This window comes from Strix uralensis, chromosome 12 (assembly GCF_047716275.1).
Source record: "Strix uralensis isolate ZFMK-TIS-50842 chromosome 12, bStrUra1, whole genome shotgun sequence".
Classification (NCBI taxonomy): Eukaryota; Metazoa; Chordata; class Aves; order Strigiformes; family Strigidae; genus Strix; species Strix uralensis.
Genome location: NC_133983.1, coordinates 8888081 through 8912368, shown reverse-complemented (window position 1 = coordinate 8912368; position 24288 = coordinate 8888081). Strand labels below are relative to the sequence as shown.

The 24288-nt window shown below is 40.2% G+C and overlaps 1 protein-coding gene across 3 annotated transcripts in view; it reads left to right on the top strand.

The window, feature by feature from the left end:
* Positions 1-8426: 8426 nt before the first annotated feature.
* The window catches only part of ADCY7 (adenylate cyclase 7), a 66667-nt gene continuing 50805 nt past the window's right edge, over positions 8427-24288 (top strand). For 2 of the 3 annotated variants that reach the window (XM_074881382.1, XM_074881384.1), the window contains exon 1: positions 8428-8578. The gene's annotated coding sequence lies outside the window, so the exon portion shown is untranslated. Of the gene's footprint in view, positions 8579-24288 lie in introns of all 3 variants that reach the window. The other variant, XM_074881385.1, reaches the window with a different exon arrangement.

Genomic DNA, 24288 nt, shown 5'->3' with positions numbered 1-24288 from the left:
TAGCCCTCATACATCCATATTTAAAGCTAGTTTCTGTGCAAGTCATTCAACAATCTCATGTTTGAATGCTAGGCTGATCTTTAAAAATTTTGAAAAATATTTCTGTATAATGAAGTCCTAATTTCCCATAGTACAAAACACCTGAGGAAGAAACCACTTGGCTGTATGCAAGAGCTGCCTTGTAAAGAAACCATTTGTGTGGTGGTGGAGGAAGTCTGAGGAACCATGGGTGCAGATTTGGTGAGTGTTTTGCTTGTTTAAAAAAAAATGCTCTTGTACAGGTTTATAAAACTACTTTTGGTTATGTATGAAGCAATGTTTGACTCTTGGTCTGAAAGATCATTAAGCAATGAAATGCTGCTGAATAGCTATTAGAGAAAGTAATCTGTGCTCTCTGCTGCATTTTCCCAGGTTTAAAGTTCACTTACTGTACCAGATTTGGTGACAGTGAAATCTGAAAATAAACCTGGTTCAAATTGCTTGTTTATCCCGCCTGGCAATGTAACACAACAATATCAGTTCTGATCTTAAAGCTCCCACGTTAAGAAAACCCAAAACCAAATCCACCTTGCTGGTCTGTATACATCAGATTGTTACACCAGGAGCATGAAGAAATATTTTTCTTACAACAATGACATTTATGTGGTTTAGGTGAAATATGCATTAATGGTTGCTGTTTGTGTTTCCCTCCCTCTGTGGCCTATTTCCAAACAAGACTGTTGTTCATTCTTACAATAAGTAGGGGACTGATTAAGGCTGGGTTGTTTTTTCTTCCTCTTCACTGTAGTGGATCTTGAACCAAACTCATTTGTGGTTGCCTGGTAATCAGTAACTCTGAAAAGACCATTCTCAGTCAGAAAAAATCAATGACTAACCCAACAGCAGGTAGAAATCTTTCATATTGTCTTCCTTCAATGCTAGATTGTTTTTTCTTTTCAAAATTTTTGACAGTGCAAGGAAGGAATAACTTATAAAATAATGTAATCTTTTCTGTAAGATTTTTATTCATCCCAAAGTGTATCTTACTAAATCCATGTTATGATGTCAACTTTTATCCATTAAAATAACATGTTAAAACAATCTAATTGCTGAATGGTCCAAGCATCTCTGAGCTGGAGTGTGTGCCATCTAGTGAATCACTTCTGTGCAGTGTCTAAGCAACATACTCCAACTATGAAAGGTAGTTTGAAGGCTTCTGTTTTATCTAGTTTGTATGCAGACAATAGCACCTTCAGGTAATAGTAACTTCCTTGGTATTGCTGAGCTACTGCCTGCACTTATGCATCCTAAATCTCACAGAATCCCACTACTCTAAGGGTATAGCTGAGAAAACAGAATTTTGTTGCCTAAAAAGAAGTTGTTTAAACAATATAATCAGGGTCAAAATCCAAGGGGGCAAGAGCGGTACATGCCACTAGAAAGAGGATTCAGTGCAGCGGGTTGCCCTGGCACCTGTGGCTGTGCAGGCCGGCAGCCTGCGCCTCCTCCGGCAAAACGGGCCAGAGACCACCAGGGCCAGCACTCCCTGCCCTAAACCTGCTTTCCTACGCAAAGGGCTTTATATAAATACATTTAAGAACTATGTACTTCTAAATTCCTCAGAACAAAGTCACATGGTAATCTATCAAAACCAGAACAAACTTCTTGGAGAGTGTAGGCAAATACAGAAGTTGGGAATCTGGAAGCTGAAGCGTTAAGGAATAAGAGGGAAGGGATCCAACTTGTGCAGTTACTGAGAGCGCTGGTCTGGTAACTGTACCATGCATGGATAGTCTGATTGACAAAAACAACCAAAACAAGCCCTAAATCTTCAAATGGCATTACTGCACTTTATTGAATAAAGTAATATTTTAGATTACAGTGGTGATTTTAGAGGAGTATTTTTGAAGTGAAAACAACAAGTCATGAAATAATGCTAGTTCTATAGTTTCTGTATTATGTACTTTTTTTTCTAGTTATCAACACAGACATAAAAATCTGTCCATGAAAAACAGTAGTTGTGAACTCTACTTACTGTATTTGTACCTTTGGGAGTGTCTGAATGTTCTGGTGCTGCTTAGTAAGGGAAAACTACAATTAACAGTTGTGATGAGCTGGTACAATACTAAAAGGACATAAGTTAGAACTGATGTTTACTTTTCTGATGTCATTATTAGAAAGTTACTTATTTTCATTTCTTGTCTCAATTTTTATACACTTTTTCTACCTTTCTGCCTCATCTGGCCTGCACAGGAAATCACAGCTGTCCTATATTCTAGCTGGCTGCTGGTGCAGGTTAAGACAATTTTATGAGCTGGATGGATCACTGTTAAAGAACAGCAAGTACCCATTTTTGATACAGTCATGTTAGAAGCTAGCTAAGTTTCTCCCCTACTAGTTTGGTAGTCTATCCACATGAACAAATTGTATCGTAACAATACCAGTGCAACCCACTATCATGTGGACATGCTAAAGCACTAGACAATCCTTATGCTGAAGTGAATCACTTCCCAGCTGATGTCAGTAAATAGTGTGTTGTACTGGAAAAGTGAAGATGCAGTCCAAACACAATTTTAATGTTACTGTATCAATAAAAATTCTTAGATTTTTATTGCATAGGAGAGAAACCTTGCTGTTGCAAATTTGAGGTTACTCATTTACCTTAACTCTTAAGAATTACCACTAAAAGCCTGGTTCTGTTGAATTTAAGAGGAGCTTTCCTACTGATTTCAGTGAGATCAATTTTATCCTGTTTTTTTCTCTGATTTTTCAATCTCTTGATTACAGAGTTTCAAAGACTTCTAAATTTTTTTGAGGCAAAAGCAACTGTGTATACATCAGTAGAGTGACTAGAACTATGCAGATATCTTGCTCAGTTCTGGACCACCCATTAACACTTAGTGACTTGTCTTCAATCAAAGTTTGTTTAGAAGACAACACCCAAAATGTCAGAAACCATGCCAGTCAACAGAGTAACTGTGCACAGGTTGTGGCTTCCAGGAGCAGGGTGGGTGAAGGAGAAGGTGGTGCTCGAGGCCCTTCCTCCAGCTCCTGGGGAATGGGGAAGGACTTCCAGTACCACTGACTGCACCAGGGATGGGGTCCCAGGGCCTGGACCATGTTTGCCCTCACGACCTAGATTAACCACTTGTCTGCTCTTTGATCTGCTGAGGCGAGACAGACTCTTAAAACCTCCTTGCCCCACACTTAATAGCATTTTGATGTCTGGTGGTACCAGGATGGTTTTTGATACTGGTCTTGTGAGCAATTAAATGACACTGTCACTGGTGCAGCAGAACTCTGGTTTCAGGATAGTAAGAAACTAAAGCGTTTCCTATCTTAGTCCCACTCAGCTTTGCCGTAGTTATTCTATCGGTTTGTTTGAAAATGCCAGCTACTTGGAGGAAAACACACTCTGTTTCTCAGCATAAAGGAAAATAAAGGGAGGGCTGTATACTTGCTCTATATTGTCTCTTGCTATTTCAATATTATTATCTTCAAGAAGTCAGCTACTTCCTTAAGCTCAGTAAGTTAATATAAAAGGCTAGATCCTCACGTCAGAGAAGTAATTTTTATATTCCAATTGCTTCAATATAATAGGGCTATGTTGATTTAACCAGAGGAAGTTTGTCAACACATTTTTAAAAGTGCCTTGTAACAGAATTTTTTTTAGTAAATCCGTGTTTCCTAGTGGATTCTCTAGGAACTTTCTGTTCTAGAATTGTATTCTGTTTTACATAAAAGCATTTTGCCCTAATAATATACATGGTCCATTTGTTCCTTACTGATTTTTGCAAAGTAGTCTTTTCTTTCCAATATGCCCTCCTGGCTACTAATGCAAAGATACTGGAAGTGCAAATTGAAAGCAGTTAGCTAAATAGTTTTATCATTCACTGTGAAAATAAAACGATCTGTTCTTTTCTGTGTTCTTTAAATCAATTAACATCTTCCATATTGTTATAAACTCCACCTGCAGTGTTATGGTATCTAACAGAGAAATGGCCTTCCTGTCACTTATTTTCTTCCCTTGTGTAACTTGCCAATTAATGAAAACAAAGAGCAACCCCTCAATAAGACCGTCTAACAGTTTTCTAGGAAGTCACAGACCAGATCTTCTGTCACTGAGAGTAATTCAATTTCTAGAAGAAAATGTTCCATTTTAATACGGGTCAACTTGAGTATACAGAAAGATTTTAAAACAAGTCTGGTCTATAGCCCTGAGTGCAGTCCAAATCACACCCGCAAGTACAGGCTTAAGTGATTAGCCAGGCACTGATTTTTCAAGTCACAATGCATGTTCTCCCTCTGGAGAGAGAACTAAGCATGAGCAGGAGAGGAGATGGAGATAATTTCTGATTCTTAATCCAAGAAGTCAAACAAAACCTCCTATCCCAGATTCTGGAGCTGCAGGCAGTGGGACTTGAATTCCTAAATCCTTTAGTTCCTCTAGAAAACAGCGTTTTAGCTCTTCAGTCACATACTTTTTTTGACTGTTGGTACTTTTCCTAATTTCTTCTGTCATTTCACAGTGCTGTGAGTTTGCATTGGGCTTGAAGTTTTCTTTGGAGAAATTACTGTTGTAGAATGAAGTCCCACTGATTTTCATGAAGTCTGGAATGCTAGAAAATTACGATCGTTGTTCCAAGGCAGTTAGACTCTTGGACAGCTTTAGAAGAAATGACAAATAAGACAAGAGACCTGAATAGTTTTTCATTTCCCTAAACAAACATGCATGGCATTTATTGCTTTATCTACAGAAAAGCAGTAAATGATTCCCAAAAGTTTGTTCAATTGATCCAAGGCCTAGAAATGCAAACTACGTAACAGCAGTGAAACTCTAACTTCTCTTTAGGCTGGCTGATGCAGTAAGATCCTCCCGCATCTAATACCATGAGCTTAATGGTCTTCAGCAATTGATGTTAATATTGTCCTGTAAATGAGGGTGATAGCAATGTAGCAGTTCAAAATAATTTCTCATTCCATCCCTCCTAAGCATCCCGCCTAGCACTTTGGGATTGTTCTATTATTAGATATCTTTGAACTCATAAATTTACAGGAAATAGCAAATAATTTACTCAAGTTACTTGTCTCATTCTCTAAATTGACCAGTGGCCAAAGAGAGTAGTGTGTGCCTATGCACACTGGTAAATAGATGTTGAATCTCATCCAAAACAAATAAATTGTTCTAATAAATACTTCCTACTGTAGCGTTCATTAAAGACATTTTACTCCTGCCTTTCTGAATCAGAATCATGAAACTAGTGAAGAAAAGCAGAGGTTGAGGTAGTCTTGGTCACTGTTTCTGGACATTTGAGGAACTGCAAAAAGGCAGCATGGTAAAGCATGCTTTCCTAAATGCTATCTGCTGTGGTTTTGCAGGATGTCAAAGGAGTATTTAAAATAAGTGAATATATTAAAAGACTACCTGCTAATTTTAAAAGTACTACTTAACATATTATGCTACTTAAGATTATATTACATCTAACCCACAAATAGCCTACTTATATTAATTTTCAAATTATTCCTAAGGATTTAAAAGAATGTTTCCAAGGTTATAACTATATTTCTGATTTGCTTTCGTCACATATTTATTTGGTCGGCAGCCATGCTCTGAGTCCTAGCTGACTCATTTATGGGAGCCACTGAAAATCTGAACGTTGAAACATTTTGCAAATAAAATGATTTAGAAGGAACTTGCTGGGACCAAATGCTGTCATCCCCTTTACTACTGTGTATAGTACAGGCATGCATATACTGAAGGCGGATTCAACCCACAATGACTTGCTAAGAGGAAAATGTAACCCCCCACGTGAGAATTATAGTTGATGATTACTATGTTTTTCTGTTTCTGCTTCTTTTAAAAATAGTGATCTTTCCCTGTTTCATAGTGATTCATGGCACTGGGCACTATGACAATTTACATGGTAGCACACATCTGAATTGTACAAACCAGACTTCTGTAGTGCTCTATAACTCAGTTTGTAAATGACACTGCAAGTAGATGTGGTATAAACACCCTATCTACAAATAATTTAAATAGAAAATTGAAAAATAGGGTTTTTATTAGATTTTTATCAGATAATGTGTTGCATTTTATTTTAACTAAAAATTAAAATTATTTGATAGATTACAGTTATCCAATGCAATCTTTGGAAAGATTAGATTTGTGTGTTTAATACTCTGTTTTTTTACATTCAATATGTACATATCATTGTAGAGCTGCTGGACTTTTCTCAAAGCAAGAGCTTGAAAATAATAATGCTTGCTTGTCTATTCACGGAAGCAAATAAAACCCTAGGGGTTGCTGTATTCTAATTTGGACAACATCAATTCAGATGAACCTTCGATTAAGGGCTACGTTTTCACAGTATGAAACATTTGCAGCTATCACATACACATAGAAAATTTATTTTAGATCAATCTATAGGTGCAAAAAGATAAGCCATTAAAATGGCAGGTTAGGTCTTATCCCTTTCTCTCACCCAGGACACTTGGGTAGGCACATTGAGCAGGGCTCCCAGCAATGTCAGGTGCTCTCCAGTAAGGGGTGGTAGCACCTGTGTTGTGAAAATCAGCTCTGACTGTACTTCAGCTGCACGGCATTCGAGAGAAAAATTAGCAGCAGAAAAAGAAAAGGGGAAGTCTCTACGTAGCATATGCAGGAGCCAATTAACTGGATATTAATTTCCATATTTTGCTTTTTTCCTTTTACATCCATTTCGCTAAAAATGTGTTATAGTAAGTACACGTAGTTGAAGAGCAATCTGCACAACAGTGTACATATAGCACTTTGAGTGTTTTGGACTGCTGCCATTAAAAAAACCCTACCATGTCACTCACATTGAATCACGCAGGAATTCTAGGTCTTACTCTGGGATAGCAAATATTTGTGGGTATACAGAAATGATGTTAAGCAATCTGTGTACTCAGAAGGTCCACAAAATTTTGATGAAGTGGTAAATGGAGTCCATCTGTTCTGAAACGACTCCATTTATGATCTCAGCAGAACAATGTATTTTCCATTTCCTGCAGTTTTAAAATCTTGTTATCTAATCCAACTTTCAGTGAAGACAAGGAATTCTTTTTAAACAGAATTCTTTTTAAACAGTCATTTTACTGGAAGATCCTTTTTCTCCTCTACCCTGAGAAAAGGTCTGAATATCCTATGCACTGCTTCCATCTGAATGCTCCAATGATTTCCTTGTGTTTTTTAGATACACGATGTTCAAAACAGGAATGGGAAGACCTAGGTAAGATCAAGTATCTTGCTCGAGACTGCACATAAAAGTGTCACAGGGCAGGGAACAGAGGAGCAGAGTCCAGCTCAGTTGCTGCCCAGTCCTGTGCCTCAGGTACATAATCACTTCTTCTCTGGCTATATTCATTATATACTTGTCCCAAATTGCTGAAACAGGATTTAAATTCCTTTCAGATATTCCCAGCCCTAGCAGCCCGAAAGCATCCTAATGGCTGGGCAGTCTCAAAAAAATACATTGTTCAAGCAGGAGCTTAGAGAGTCAAACAGATCTGTGGTGCTTGTGCTGTGTGTGCTGACCTGCTGCTCCCTCTGAGAGGGTCAGTCTGAGCACATAGCTCAGGCCTACAGACTGTAGAAAGTACCAGTTGGGCAGCAGTACACAAACAAAAATTGTATTTAGTTATTAATGTACTGCCGCAGTAATGGTACGACCGTGGATGACTAACTGTAGCTGCAGGTAGCTGGACACATGCCTGCCTGCCATGGGCTGCGTGCAGTCACCTGTGACACCTCCCCACATAATCCAAAAATCCACGGAAATCAGCATTTCTTTCTATTGCCTGCAATGAGCTTTGCATCAGGTTTATGTGTGGTAGAGCCAGGCTTGGTCAGAATTACTGGCCAGGTGTTCAAGGCTCAATACACTGAGGAATCACTGCCAGCCCAGTGAAACTTGCCCAAAACCTACGGAAAGGACCAAATGGAGGGATGGGAGATGGTGCCGTGGGGTGGCCGCAGTGACGGCCTGTGAGGGTCAGGTCCCTTGTCCCTGGGTGCAGCCTGGCTGCGGGGAAGGTCAGAGTCCTGCCCAAAGCACCCCAATGGTGGCCAGATTTTAAAAAGCTGGCTGTAAATCTGCGTATTTTTTTAGGGTCTCGGGCAGAAGTTTCCACACCTCTACTGCGTGGACGCCGATGGCTGTTCACTCTCCCCGCGTTAATCGGATGGGTGGGGGGGCACGGACACCCCCCCGCCAGGCCTCAGAAGCTGTGAGGGACGGGGTGCTGAGCCCCTGCCCGGCGGCCCTCCGCCCTGAGGGGGAGCACAGCAGCGGGGCTCCCCCTCATACCGGGGGTGTTAGAGGCCCGTGGCCGAGGCGATCCCGCCTGGGCGCCTGGCGAGCCGTTATGTGAGCGGCGGGGTCCCGCGTCCCTCACAGCCGCCGCCACCCGCCGGGAGGCGCGCTGCCGCCACGCGCGTCCCGCCCTCAGCGCGCCGGGAGGCTCCCCGGGCCCCAGAGACACCTCAGGCGGCGGAGGAGGAGGAGGAGGAGGCGGAGCGCCCGGCCCCAGCCCTGACCCGCTGCCCCGCCGCTGCCTGCTCCTCTTCCGCCGGTCGCAGGTGAGAGATCGCGACGGGAGGGGGGGTGTCCCGGGAGGGTGAGGGCCGGGGGGGTCGCAGCCCGCGGTCGTGGAGCGGGGCCGCGGGAGCCCGCGGGTGGCCACCGGCCACCCGCGGGCTCCCGCGGCCCCGCTCCGCGGAGCACGAAATTAAAAGCGTCGAAGACTCAGTGGGTTTCTTGTATAATGGTTATTTACTACCCCTTATTACACCACTTGAGACACTTGGGAACAGCGAACAAATTTTAAGGCCCATAAACCTTTCTCCAAGTTTATTTTGCTCAGAAAAAGCAGGTTTGGTGAGCTGCGAGGCCTGAATAATTTACGTGTGTTTTCTGCACACTGGATGAATGGAGAAGTTATTCGCTGGGTTTGTCTGTTGCGTAGTAATGCACTCAAAAGCCAAAAGCTGACTATCCTGTTATGGGGCATTTTGGATCCTTTTTTGCTTGTACGTTCTTAGTACAATAGGGCTTTAAATTGCTGAAAAAGGTACTTAAATATCCAGGGTAAACTTGAAATATCTGCAGAAGGTTGGTTTGTGTCTTTTTTACTGCTGAACAGGTAAGTCACTTCTGATCTCAGTAGGATGTGTTATGGCATTTCTATAACAAGTGAGCACTCTGTTAACAAAGAGATTATAACGCTTTAATACATATAGTACAGCGTTTGATCATTATTGTTAGGATCTTATGTTTGCCAGTGGCAGATAAAGTCTATCATATAGCAGGGGCATAGTATTGCCAGCAACCTAGAACCATACTAAAGTCTGATGAACTTGAGACTTCTTTTATGACCAGTAAGGATGTGGTCAGCAGAAGTGCTGAAGGCTGGCAAAGACACTTTGAAACCATTTTTGGACACGCAAAGTAAATACGTGGCGTAATGTTTGAATTTGTTTCAGCATAGAAATCTGCTTTTCTCCTGTTGGATATGTTAGGTTTTATTTGTATTGCGGTGTGCCTGACATGCTTGGTTGTGGCCCAAGACCATGCTGTGCTAAGCACTGAGCAAATATAAGGTGGGGGAAATTCATGCAAATGCATCTAAAAACTGTATTTTTGATTCTGAGGTGTTGTGATTTATTATAGGAAGTAGCGTCTTGTGCTGGATGCTGCAACATGAAAGTTTATTCTTAGTGGGAAATACAATGAAATGGTACCTGCATTAGTGACCTTACTGCTTTGTGCTAAGATTCATGATGTTTGTAAAAAAATGTGGGGTTTTTTTACAAAAAAAGGAGCTCAGAACTTAAAAAGGAGCTCTTCTTTAAAAGGAAAAAAAAAAAAAGAAAGAGATATATGGACTTGTTTACTTTATGTCTGAAAAGAAAAAGTACCACAAAGAAATTCTATAGCTATTATATAGTTTGAGGATAAATAAAAATAAGGTGGTGGTGTTTAGGTTTTTTTTAACATTTTTAAGCAAACAAGATTCCAAGAGAGAAAGTTTCTAGGAGGATTTAATGATTGTGCCTAGGTCAGAAATAAATAAATAACCAAACAGTGTGGTGATGTGGTTGTGTGTGTGTTGGGGGGATGGGGGTGGGTGTTGTTTGTTGGAGTATCCTGGCATTTCAAATGTTGAAGTCCTGATCTGGAAGTTTTCGTATGATCCTCCATATGTGGAAGAAGAACATGCTGCAGGTCTGTGTTAAGACCTGTCATACAGCGTACTCGTGATATGTTTGTGTGTGTCGCAAATTAACTCTTGAAAAAAGTCTTCATTGCAGTGGCTGACATTAAAAGTGGTATTTGCCAAAGTCACCGACACATTGACCGTTTCCCCTTATCCAGAAATGTGGAATGGAAAATGAGGCGTATGTGGCATACCACTCTGAACCCAGTGAGCCAATACTGATTTCTAATGGCCATTATAGCATGTTATTTATGCTTCCAGAAGCCATTACTAACAGCAATTAGGCTCATTGGGGGTTCTTGTAAAGCAGCCATTAAACTTCTTAATTTTTTTCTTAATGAAGCTAATGTCAGCGCCATTAAGAGTAAACAAAGAAGATACTTCATTCCCTAATGTATGTGGATATTTATGTTCTCATGGCTTGCGCTAAGTGAAAGAGCAGGTGCTGGTTGAGAGCTAATTAGTTTAGGTGTTAGCCTAGAGACAGATGATCATTGTCTTCTGTTAATGTGGATGTTTGTGTAATTGCCAGTTGCTCTTAGATTAAAAAAAGAAAAAGACAATATCCCCCATGGAATTACAAAAAAATCTCTGAATTCTTAGATTTATTCTCGGGTTACATCTTTGACTTGCATTTAGCATTACAGACTTTATCAAAAGGACTTGTTCTGATTTTAATTTATTATGAAGGCTGTAAAACATAGGCTGAAATACTTCACCCAGTGATTGCTCCCTCAGTCTTAGGGCTTGTGTTGAAGCTACATTTTATCATTCTGGAAAAGGATCCAGTCTACCTGGATTTGCTTGGTGTTTCGGATTAATAAAATGTAATAGTCAAACTGCACTAAACATCTGCAGGGCTTTTGTATTGAAAGTGTCATTTGAGACTTTTTCTATCTAGAAATACTTTTTTGTGTGCAAATCAAAGATTGTTTTATTATCATAAGGAATTAACCAGGGAATTGAGGTGTGTAAGAGCAGATAGCCAGTGGAATTGGTGTTGTCCTCTAGGTTACAAAGAGTGGTCTGCTTCAGTGCTGCATTGGCTTGCCAAGGTGTGAGGATCCATATTCACTAGCAGTGAGTGTGCGTTGGCTGCTGACGGTGCTACTCTCTTGTTTCTGGTTGTCTTTGGGGCTGGATTTGATGCTCTGTGTGAGAAGCATCTGTGTTCAGAAGCAGTTCCAAAGATTTAGGCATACTCTTAAAGTGGAGTTACAGACCTTACTTAAAACCAAAAAGGTTTTTCAGATGAAAACTGGGAGCTGGCTGAGCCAAAGATCGCTCTTTCCTTCTCTAATTAGGGCCCAGTCGGTATTCAGATTCTTAAATGCAGTCTCTGTGAAGCACCATTTGAGGAGCTAACCCCGAAAACTGCATAAATAGGGAGATAATCTATTATACTAGCATCTGAAAAGTTTCAAGATGATTATTTGCTAAGCTGACAGGATGTTACAGCATGAAATAGTTTGTAACCACTGTGCAGTTAGATCATCTATTAAAATAAGGAAGTGCAACTTCTTCCTTAAATCATTATGGTAGACTTCATGAATAGTCAATGTCTTGTGTTTGCTGAAAAACATATTTTATATTTTACATCTTGAAAACAGTAAAGACATAGATCTGGGATTTCCTCATACTCTTATTTAAAAAGCCACAACATTTTCACCTGGAAAAAATGCTGTCTGTAAAAAATAGGAGTTTTATAAAACTTTTATCTCATAATAAAAACCATTATCATTGTTATCTCCAGAGACTTGCAAATCACTTTAAATAACTGTTGCTGTTGCTTGCCTTTTGCCTTTTATGCCATCCTATCTTCTCAAGTCACCTCGAGTAGGATCCAGGCTCTGTCTTGCGGGCAGTCCTTATGTGCAGGCAGAGGAGCAAGCAATACATTTGATCTGTCCTTTGGAAGTGTTTGTCTTTCCTTAATAAACATAACATACAATAGTGTAAATATGCTGTAATAATATTTTCTGCTCATCATGTGTAGGTGCTACTGCTGAGTGTTATATCTTCAGAGTTTGTAAAATTAAGGTGTAAAAGGTAAAATATTTTTGTCTAGGTTACTGAAAGATAAATGACAAAATTTAAGTAGAACATGGGGCTGCTGTTCCTTTTCTAATCAAGGCATTGCTTTACCTCAGTAGCTTGGAGTTATGACATGAGTTTGTGTCAGAATGTATCCTTCAAACCTACTCATTCTATGCAGCTCGTTTTCAGCAGCAGTGTTATAAAAATCAAATAAACGTCCTCTCCTGTGGCAACCAGGCTGCTCTTTTGAGTTTTATAGCACAGGCCCTGCAGTTCAGAGGCTTCAGGTCTGCTGGGGCTTTAAAGACGAAACAAAGTCAAAGCTGGCTCTCATGTGAGGCAGGGCTGAGTGTACCACTTTCTAAGAGCTTCCTTCACAGCTAATGGCCAAAATATACCTCTCTTTAACAGGTCTTCTGGAATCCTCATTTCAGCATTAAAAGTAGCTTCTGGTCTGTAATTAGAGAGAAGGAACAAGCAGGGTGTCTTTAACTTCTGTTTCTGGGCATAAAACTAAGTAAGTAAGGTATTCTAGTTAAAAACAGAAATAGCACAGATTAGCAAGGCTGTAACTAACGGCATAAGTCGGAGAAAGGTGACAAGTTTCTTTGAATGTGTCTGGCTCTTACCAGCAACTTCTCCCTGAAGTGCCCCGGTGCTATGCCTATGTCTGTGTTCACTGTAGCGTATATACCTTTGCTCTGCTCAGGTAGCTTGCAGGGCCTTCTGGTAAAGGTAATTGAATGAGAGAATTTTCAGGCTCATTCTCCTGTTTCGTGCATCAGAGTTTGCTTAAGAGTAGTGATGGGGCTTTGTTCCATCTTCTGTTCTGTATGACACAGAAACAAGTACTGTTTGACATGTGAGTTGTCATTCAGCCCACAACAGGAATGTGTTTTTCTGAGATGCTTAGCAAGTATAGCAATAAATTTTTTTTTTTTTTTTTTTTTTATAATGCTGCCTTGTAAATGGCTGGTTATAAAGCTGCAAGCATACCTTTGTAATATAATCAATATGAAAATGTTTTAAAAGGGCTTTGATTAAGGTAAGGTCTTAAGAGTACATGCTTTATTTCAAGGAAGGAGGCAATATACTAAGTGTTTTATAGGTAGATAAATGTAGAAATAGTTTACATGTGACTGTTTTTAATTTGATACTTTTCACTCTGAAGTTTTGTTATGACTAATAATGATTAGTTAGCATTTCAATGAGTTGAATAAAATATTTCAGTAAGATGCTCTTCATTTGTAATATAGCCTGGGTTTTAGTCATTATTTACTTAATGTTGAATCTGTGATGTTTTCTGCTTTATTTATTTATATAAAAATACAATACATTCATACTAGGGCATACATTCCATTTCAAGGAACTAGTTGATGATCAAACCACCTAGCAGTGACTAATTCTTACTTGGATACCATTTTCCATCCAAGTAACCAAAACAAGGATGCCAATAGAATGACAAAGCACATGGAAGGGCTGGGTAATGAGTGCAGCTGGGAAGGAGCTGTCAAAGGTGGGTTCAAACAGACTCAGCTCACTGAAGTTTATTCAAAGTCAGCTGAAATTAATGGGAATGGGCAATAAAATTCTGATCATTTAAATGCCAGATATTCTTAGCATCTGGCTCATGTCAACCTGAGTCCATCTGTTACGGTATTTGAGGCAGGACCTGCTTGCTGAAACAAGCACAAACTTAGGCTGTGGGGGGAAAAAACAGATTGGGTCAAGTTGAGAGAGGATGAACTTTGTACTGGGGCTTTTCTGTGTGTCTACATCTTTTCATCTGTTATTGCCACTGAGCTTATGTGGCACTGAATCAAAAAAAAATAAATTCCAGTAGCAGAACAGAATTTCGGTTTCAATTTCCTCATTTGAAAGGAAGCTGGGGTATGGTTATCAAAACTTTCTCACTTCCTGACATTTTCTGCCTGATCTTCTGCTCCTCTTTTGCTGGTGGTTTCAGCCTGCTGCCACGGAGGTGGCTGTCGTTTCAATGCCAAGGAAGCAAACATTTATATATTTGTGAGATACACATTTATTGGAATAAACTACAATAAATGACAGAAGATGTGAGAAATGTGCATAGTCATTACTAGTATATTTTAATCAGAAACTGGGTTTTGAGGTGAAAATGCTTTAAAAATTCTTATCACGGATAAAGCCAGTGAATCAATTCTGATGTTTTAATTATGCTAGTTCTTAGTGTCCTGCTTATTCTATGTGTAGTGCATATACTAGTGTATGTAGGCCCTGTGCGGTTTATTAGAAGACAGGAGAAAAATAGAGGCAAAGACTACTTCTGTGGATTTATAACTTGTAGGTTATTGGCCTGATTTCTTCCTGTCCACCATCAGAAGGGAGGGTAGGCCTTGCGGGGTGTGTGAGCCTCTTCCCTCTTGTTGGGTCAGAGGAGCATCAGCAGTTCTGCTTGCGAGGCACAAAAACAAGCGGGCACGTATTGGAGGCTAAAGCTGTGCTTCTGAGGTGCACCCTGCCTCGGCACTGGGCAGCGGTCACACCGGGCAGGTGGGGGGCAATGTGCCCTCTTAGTTTGACTGTCCAGACAGCTGTACGGCTGGAGCTCTGATGGAACCTGGCTGTGCGTGAACCCTCTGGCAGTGGACTTTTAACCCCCAAATCCTTTTTCTTCCTCTAGAATTGACATAATCTGCCAGTCACTTTGCAATCTTGTGAGCTGATTGAGGTTTGGGGGTTTTGGGGGCCCAATTTTGCTCTGTTGTGAAGTATCCATGTAGTTCGTGAATTTAACAGGTTTTTTTCAGCAGGAGCTTGTGTATTTACCGGAGGGCACAGCTGCTTTTGGGAACGTCCTGGGAACTTTAAATTCCTTTCTGCTAGTTATGTAAAAATGACTGATGATGGCCGTGTAAAATATTTTTTTTCCTAGAAATATTCTTATATGACTTTGAATATAAGCACAGGAGTAAATGCAATGAAGGGTGTGATTTTTATGGTGTAGCTAATCTGGTTCAGCGAGCAGCTGTCACTGAAAGCGGGCACGCCGCTCGCTTCCTGCCCCTGTGCTCCCACCCCTCCCTGAAGTCAGCACTGGTGCTCATCTGACCTGCTGGTGAGCTGATTCATGGAACTCAATGGGCAAAAAGCTGTTTTTTTAATAGGATAAGCATATTTTACAGTCTGGGGTTTTTTTGTTTTGTTTTTTCCCCCTCTGTAGGAACAGAACAGCTAGGCTAGAGGAAGTGGCAAGAACATACTGTTGAACTTCTGGACAGACAGGCGGGGATGGTTCCCTCTTCAGTGGTTGCTGTACTGTAAAACTGTGCTCCTAGTTATACAAGTAGTAAGTTATACTTCTGCAGACATGCTGGAAAAGTGTTTTGATTTGAGGTATTGCCAATTGAATTATTAGCCCAATTTCAGTACTTCTTAAGAAAAAGCTCTGCTCCTCTGCTTTACTTGTACAGCAGGAAATGAACATGAAAATATTTCACTGTAGTGCTTTTTAAAAATCACCTATAGTTTTTTGCAAGTTCCTGAAGAGTATCCTGTTTTGGATTTAGTAGTTTTTACTTTTTATTTTTAGTCTGCTAATTGTAATACAAAACCAGTTACAAGCCCCCCACTCCCTTTTTCCTCAGGATGCTGCACTTCTAAAATACATCAGAAGATGCATTGCAGCGCTATAGCGACAGCTGTGTTGGCATATATTGTGTTTCGCTAAGAAAATACAGTGTTATTGTATGTAACATAATAATACAAAATTCACAGCTGTTGGAAGGTGGTCAAAGCTAGGAGTTGCTCTGAGAAAGGGAGAATTTAATTTGATAACAGTATAAACACCACATTCAGCTTTCAGAGAAATAAGAAAAAAACCCAGTATAGTTCCTTTGTGAAAACAACTTGATGCAGTTCTTACAGTGCCACAATAGGCAAAATTCCACGTAGGGAGTTTTATTTTCCCCGGTGAGCTGTCGTGTTGATTACTTGCATGTTCAGAGTTCACATGCAGAGTTGTAGAACATGATTTAGTGACACAGGTTGTCAGTGTGAGCAGAACTGCATGGGGGTGTTAATTGCTTCTGGTCAGGTGCAGACCAATAAATTAACAATGTTGCTAGATAAAGGAGATTAAATTGCAATTCATGAATAATTCATTGGAAGAATAAAGGGGGAAATTTTGCTTTTCAAGAATCTGGGCAGATTTAGGCAAGAATTTAGAGCTGATCTTATACTGGCTGTGTGTTCCGTAACTGTTTATGAAGCATGTTTACACAGGGAATTTGGATGTAGTTGTAGCTAAACTGGTTTACCAGAGTAAACACTTGTTTTACATGTTGAATTAATTCTTGTCCTACATTTATGCAGGCTGTTGTATTTAGAAATGTATTCTGCTGTACTTATTTTGAACTGCATTGAAATACAGATCCTTAATTAGTGATGGTTAGGCTTTTCTTGGAGTTGTCTACGCTGCCAATAAAAATAGGTATGTGTATATATAAAGATACAAATACATGTATATGTATAAATAAAGAAAACTAACAGAAGTGTCATTTCTGGAGGCTACGGAATCTAAAAGACACTGTGCTTGTTTCTTTTTATCTTTTGGGATTGCTTCTTATCATGATCCGTGTATCAGTATCCCCAGCATCATTCTTTGGGCTTGTGCATTTACAAATAGATAACCAATGTTTTAAGAAGCACTTGCCAAAAAAAACCAAAACAACCAAACTTATTACTTGCTGGTAAGTCTGAGGAGTGCTGGCTGTAGAAAGTGTGGGAAATCTTGGAATCGGAAAGCTGGAAATTGGTTAATTTGCTTTCTCATTTAAACCAAGGCAAGCAGCAAGGCAGCACTTCTCCAGTGCAGTGCATTCAGCATAGCTTTCAGCACGCTGAATAACGTAGTGTTTCGTTGGAGTAGTTGGGAAGAGGGTGAGGTGCTGCAGTTCTTACATGCTATAAAACCATTCTTGCTAGAAATAGAGGGGCTTTCAAGAGGGGAAAAAAATGAGTTGGTGGGGAGGAGGATTTATTTGATTGGCACTGAGTCCATCTGTGGCACTGCCCTCACAGAAATGGGATAATTGAGGGTTGCAGGCAGAGGAGACCTAATTGTGTTGTATAACAATACTACAGTGGACCTAGGAAAAACTTGTCCCAATTCAGAGTCAGGCTAGATTAGCGATAACGTTGAGATGGGGACTCTGGAGGTACCAAAAGGGGGAAGGCAGCACATGTCTTCTGGAAACCTGGTGTGTTTTAAAAGCACTTTTGCATGCAGCTACCTAACACATTGAAGATCAAATTGTCCAGGAATATTTTTTAGTTGCTGTGACCTGAACCCTGCTCTCAGAGCAGTGGCCTAGCAGTGGGCAGGGGAAGCATGCAGACTCTGAGTGGGGAACAACTCCATCCCTCTTTTCAGTGCCGTGATTGAATTTCATTTAATAAGTTCTCCTCTTCTATGCTAGTTAGTGGTGTTATGACCCTGATTCGTGCCTTCTCTGCAAGACACCAGCTAGCTGTGTTTGTGTCCACCCTGTATGTGAGTGCTTTAAGCACCTTGGGGTTCTGGGTGTTGCCTCTCTGGGCTCACTCACTGAGCCTGCACCTTGGGAACCACTGCTCTGGACCTTATAATCACTGCTGACTCTCTGCATCTGTTTGAAGTAAACTTCTCCGGAGTTCCATCCGCTAGGAACACTTAACTCTTGGAGGCATGAGAGAGCTGACGGTCCCAACACCACATAATTAGTTGTGGGGGGAATTCTTAAAGCAGTTTTCCAGGTGATGCTGGAGATTGCTGGTCAGCGCAAAACAAACTATATTGCAGGGTGTTCCCTGAATCTCCTTTCTCTGGTGTGTTGTTTGAGATTTGGCTGATGCTCTCCAGGGTTCCCATGTCCCTGTTCCTGTACTTGATGCCCCCAGCGCAGGCTTTTCTTTGCTCTGTGAGAGGGATCCAAGCAGACTGTGATTCTCTTGCCGTTCCCTCTGCTGCTGTGTGCCCTCTGGTCAGTCGCAAACCCTTGGGTGGTCTGTTGTGTGGTTACCACACAATTTAAGTTCAGACCTGAAAAAACTCTTCCTTATAGGTGCTAACCACCTGTTCTGTTAGGGAACAGCCCAGGTAATTGTGGATGGTCTTTAAAGATGTCTTGTTCAGCAGCAGAGGCTGACTGCCACTCCTCCCTCCTTGCAATGCCATACAACCAGCCCTTCCTAACTGTGTTCCCCTTCCTGAACAAAAATAATCTTACTTTTAAAGAGCATTAGTAATGTCCAGCTGAACTTCAGAATATGTATGTAGGTTCCTGTGGCAATCATAAGGAATTTGTGATTACAGAGCAGCACTGCTTAGGATAGCATTGTTTCCTCACCCATTCCACAGAAGTGTATGTAGTCAGGCTGCGTGTGTATCTTCTAACATAAACGTACATTCTTACATCAGGGGAGCAACTCAGTAATTACAGCTGTGTTAGTTTTTAGACAATAACTGGGCAAGTAACAGATCTGCATTTGGGCAGGTAACAGATCTGCGTTCTAACCCGAGATGATGATGACTGGGCAAAATGTTGCCAGCGAACAAGATAAAATGCCTTAAATATCACCTGTGTGTAATGTTATCCTACATAAGGTAAATGTGAGACAGTTTATCCTACTTGCCTGCACAGGAGGCTGTGAGTTTGTACATTGGCTGTTACTGTGGAGATTTTACATGCTATTAATCCTCAAGTTTTAATCTAACTACTAATAATTTATTTGTGTAACTAGGTAGTTTTTTCTTTACTATGGTAGCCTTTAAAAAAAAAATCTGGATAATTTGATAATTTGGACAGACTGTAGAACACAAACTGCATTGTATGCTTTTTGATTGGAAATAATACCTGTGTCAGAATGATCCCAAGATACAGTTTTATGTAATTCTAAGCTGCTTGGGATGTTTGCCTGTATTCCCATAAACTATTCATTATTGTTAATTCTTTTCTACGCTGATGTATAGCTAACAGGGTGAAAAGGTAGGCAACAGTGATTTTTACCTACCTGGCCTTTCTCTTGTTTAAAAAAAACCCCAAATCTTATTTACAAGGTAGTAACCTGGCAGGGAGCACCCTCAAAACTTCAAAGCTGTAAGGCTCATTTTTCACTTGCCTTGTGAATTTTGATCTATTTTTGGCCTAAGTTTAGTTTTTCTCTGCGGTCAAGTGCTAAAAACTTTGTTTAAAACACAATTTTGTGATTTCTAAAAATATCTGCTATCATTAATATCCCAATAAAGCACTAACATTGTGAGCCAGCAGGTTAAATCATTCCTATAACTTCCTTCCTGTCTTAACAGAGAAGTCTGCAAACTTTTCAGCAGTTTCCTTGAGCCTGTGAGTTACATTTTTACGTATATTTCCCTATAATGAAATATTAATTTTAGATTTCAAGCACACTAAATGAAGGAGTATATGGCTAAGATTATATGCTGTGCTTCTGGAAGAGGCCATATGGTTTTGTATTGAGGCAGTTACTTTTGTACTTTACTGTAGCTTGTTTGTCCAAGAGACCAATTTCTGAAAAAGAATGAGAGGTACAGCCTTTTCAAAGTAGGAGTGCTGAACGTCCACTTTTATTGATGAGCTTCCTTGGCTTTTCTTTTGTTTGACTTCTGCCAGAATGAGAATACACCTTTTCTTATTTGGGATCTCTTGACCTGGACTTACTATGTGGTCTGAGTTCCTTGATGCATCAGCCACTGAATCGTCCCTGTTCCTTAGACTGACCTCCTCTTGATGGTTTCTGTAGAGTCATAAAAGAAGGGCATGCGGGGAAAGTCACTCAGGTGCTTGTAAGAGGAGCAGCCATCAGGCCAAGCTGTAAGCGGGGAGGATCAGACCTTGGGTCCAGTCTGTATCGGCTCTGGGGAGGTCATGCGCGGCCGCAATCAGAGTTTCTCAGGAGTAGGGAGGGCTCAGTGCCGCAATCTGACTTCACAGCGTAAGAAGAAACTTTAGAATTGCTCACGTATGTAGCGGTACTTCATTCAGCATTATTTATTGCAGTTAGGACTTACATATTGCTTTTTGTTTAAATTATAGGTTTCTAAACACATTTTTATGCTAGCTTCCAGGCTTCATCTCAGCCAAGGGAGGAAACTTTAGGGGAAATTTGTAATCAAACACCACTTAAAAGAATTGATGTATTATTATATTTGCTGTCGTGAATATAATTTTCTGTAAATCTTAATATTTGTTTATTGTGGATGATTTGAATCCGTGCTTTATGTTCACAATACAGGTTTAATTCCAGCTGTGATGTTGATAAAGCAGACATCTAGTATGCACAGTACATGTAAAATATCTCTTGTACTAGGGATGCTTTTACTTTTATTCTACTCCTTTTGTGCATCATCCTAAGAATTCAGGATTTCATAAATCAGTGTTTTGGGTGGAAAGGTCAGTGAATGTTAGTTTCTACGTTCATTGTCCCTAGCTATTGTCTAAATACAAAAACTTTTTCTAAATGCTTTCTTAATTTATGCTTGACATCTGCTACAGACAGTGTACAATTTGTTTCCCCATGGGATGCTTTTTTCTTTTACCCCACCGATTTTTTTTGAATATTGCTTGAACTGTTGGTTTCTTGCAAATCTGCTATGTCTCCTGCACATACCTGTTTTTTAAACTCCATCTAAGCTGAGAGTTTGTGTGAAAGGCAGTCTTTTTCTATGCTTGTCACTGAACATACTCAAGCAGTTGTGTATTTTTGTAAAAACACTGTGGAGCAACTATAATGTTTTGAAACTTCAGTTTTGACTGTATTTAAATTTATTTTCTCATCTGGTTTTTGTGCTTGTATATGCTTATATGTATACTTTACCAATAATTTAATCACTTTTTGTTTAGTCCAACATACATGTGCCTGAATACATATATCATCAAACAGTAACTGCTTACAGTAATTTTAAGGCGTTGATAAGAATTTTTTAACAAAAATACATACCAGACATTTTCACTTACGTTTTTCTCCTTTCCCTTCCTCATTTCTGATTTCTTGTGGTGTCTGTATGACTAGGCTTAACATGGTGATAAAGTAGAAGAAGTCTGGGTGTAAACCAGTGTTCTATGATTTAAATAAATGTTTATGTCTGTGTGTAATACGTAGAGTAGTTAAAAATGTCGATGTGCCTGTTTTATGTGTGGTTTAGGTCACTGAAGGGTTGCATATGGCTTATGTTTTTTCTTACCCTGAAACATTTGCCTGTTAGCTCCTGGATGAAGTGGGCTGACTCAGTGATAGATATGAATACAGGTTTGGTCATATTGTGCGTTATATTGTATTTCAGTGGTTTCTGCTTCATCTGTTAAATTTTTGCCTTTGAGTTACATTCTCTTTCAAGCATCGTGGTATTTCATAGTGAAAGTCAGTTAAGTAACTTAATTTAAAACCAACAGAAATGTCTGAGGGAAGTGTTACTGTAAAAGTGGGGTTTGGATTTGTAAATATTTGGGGAGTGTCTTACTTCAGAAACACTACACACAGGTAAATGTGGCTTTTTTGTTTCTGTCTCATTGGGAACTTGTATGTCTTTCTAGACTGGTAATCAATTGCAAAAATACTTGGTTTTGAGATTTGCCTAGGGAAGGTGTGTAAGATATGTAAAATATGTATTATGAACTGCAGAATGATCACAAAATGATTGATATTTTTTCAGTTTGTATGCTTAACTCCCTTTTGACTAAAAATGTGAGCTAAGCTTTTTGAATAGTTCTTTTTATCTTGAAACTCCTTCGATTAATCCTCCTGCCTTTCCTGTGCTTGAATACAGATACTTTTGGTGTACATCTTGCCATGCAACAGTTGTAAATTGGAAATAAAGAGCACTTTTTCCCCCCACGTGAAATTAGTGGTTTTTTAGGTAGCAAACTTTAAGTGTGATTTAGTGGTGGAAGCATGATTCTGGCAGTCAGATGATGTGAATAGTGTTGGTAGGGTGATTCTAGCAAGTCGGATGTCTTTCTGGCTTTTTCTTTCTGCAAAGTGTTGATAGAAATAAGAGTACATGAGGCTTTATTTACTTATCTTGGAGGCCCCCAGACAAAAGTGGGAAGCGTTCTGGACATTAACAGTAATTTGGCTGCTGGAAGTTGCCCAAAGTACTGGCAGTATGTTCTTACTGAAAAATAAAGTAGCAGTTCTCTATTTATTTATTTAGTAAGTTGTACTGGGTCTGGCTGAGCCTGAATTGTTTTTCCCCTATAGCAGCCCTCATGGGCTTGGATCCTGTTGTGAAAGTCATCACTTCTAATAGCACAGTGCCCCAGGGACAGCATTGACTGGCTCAGTACTGACTCAGAGCCTAAATCGTTGACACTGCTCATCTAGAAAATGATGCAATTATGACTCTCCTCCCTAGTCTGGGAAAGCGTCTTGGATCTCCTCATTCACAGCTCCAGTTCTCAGAGATGGGATGAGCCAGTCTGACTGGAGTGAGTCTTCTCTGCTTGTGTATATTTATTAGTCCCGTTCTTTAAATTCTTGAATATTTCCCAGAGATTATGGACTGGGTATAACTGAACTATTAATGGCTTTTGTCAGGTGTTAGGGAATTACAGACCACCCGGACTACTTGTTTAGCAAAGACATTGAGAGGTCTGTTTTCCCCCCCCGAAGTTGATCTTTTGTGTTGCTGGCTCTTGCCTAGCATCTCTCCAGGTTGTCCCTCGCCTCAGGGCACACGTGGGAGCACAGTTCCTTTCTGCGATGGCTGCAGCAGCATTTCCAGGTGAAGGAGCACCTTCCTGCCATCACCTCCTTGTCCTGCCTCTGCTCCACAGCTGGCTGCTCTCAGCTGTGCCAGCCACACTGCCCACGAAGCTGCACTGCCCACAATCACTGACCCCATCTGCTTCTTAGGCTAAAAGAAACAAAAGCTAGGAGACACAAATGGTTATTTTTGAGCTGATCTGACTGCGTGTGGGCCTAGAAACAGCGACATGCACGTGACAAAAGAATGGTGTGCTGTGGTGATACGATAGGAGCTAGTGGTAGGGAGGAAGAGGAGGAGAAACTTGTCAAGCAAATATTACTGGAGAAGCCCGTGTTGCAGAGCTGTATCCAAGACCTGTGGGTTTAGTTGTTTAAAATAAGCAGCAAAAGTTTCCTCTCTAGATTTCTGTTCATTAAACTAATTTAAATTCTGTGTGTAGGGAGGGTGGTGATTTCTGAATAAACATGCGTTTGCTGTGGTAGATATTTGTATTTTAATACATCCCTGGTAGTGATACCTCTCACTTCACACATAGGCCCTTCCCCCATTGTAGTAGGGTTTGTTTGCTTGAGCAAAAAATTTGGAAATAAGGATGTGATGGTAATGATGCATGTGTCAGCTTGAACCGTACATAAAAAAAGTAGTGGTTGTGTTACAACTGCGTGAAAGGAATGAAAGGAACTTTATTATTTCATCCACTGTTCTGTCTTGCCATTGCTCAGAGATACTGATTTAATTTGCTACTGAAAAAATTGGCGTTAAATGAAAGATTCCCCCGCTTCTGTAACTGAATTTACAGCACTGATTCACTGTGGTGTTTTGGTAATTGCCGTGTCTGTCAGTGGGAGTTGAAGGACTGACATTCTGCTATCCTTCACATCATGCATTCTTTAGTTATATATTTATTTTTTAAATGTAATAATACTACACATTAACTTAATTATTATTTTATGGATATTTAAAGCCCAGTATTGTGCTTCCTACCACAGCTGAACAGACATTCTCCTCCAGGGATTGTATCAGTTTCTGGAACTATGAGATTAAAGGCCATCAAAAGATTTAAGTGCCAATGAAGATGTTTACTGTAATGCATTGTTATAGTCTAGAATTATTTGTGACTTATAAGCCTGGGACTACTGTATTCGTAAAATGTCTTGTGAGCATTTATTTTGCTGGCACCTTTTGTGTGTGGATGATGATATTAGGTCAGCTCCCTCGGGAGAGAAAAAAGGGATACCACACACTCAGAGCCAGCCAGCCAGCCAGCAGGAAATCTGTGGGAGAGCCAAAAGCTA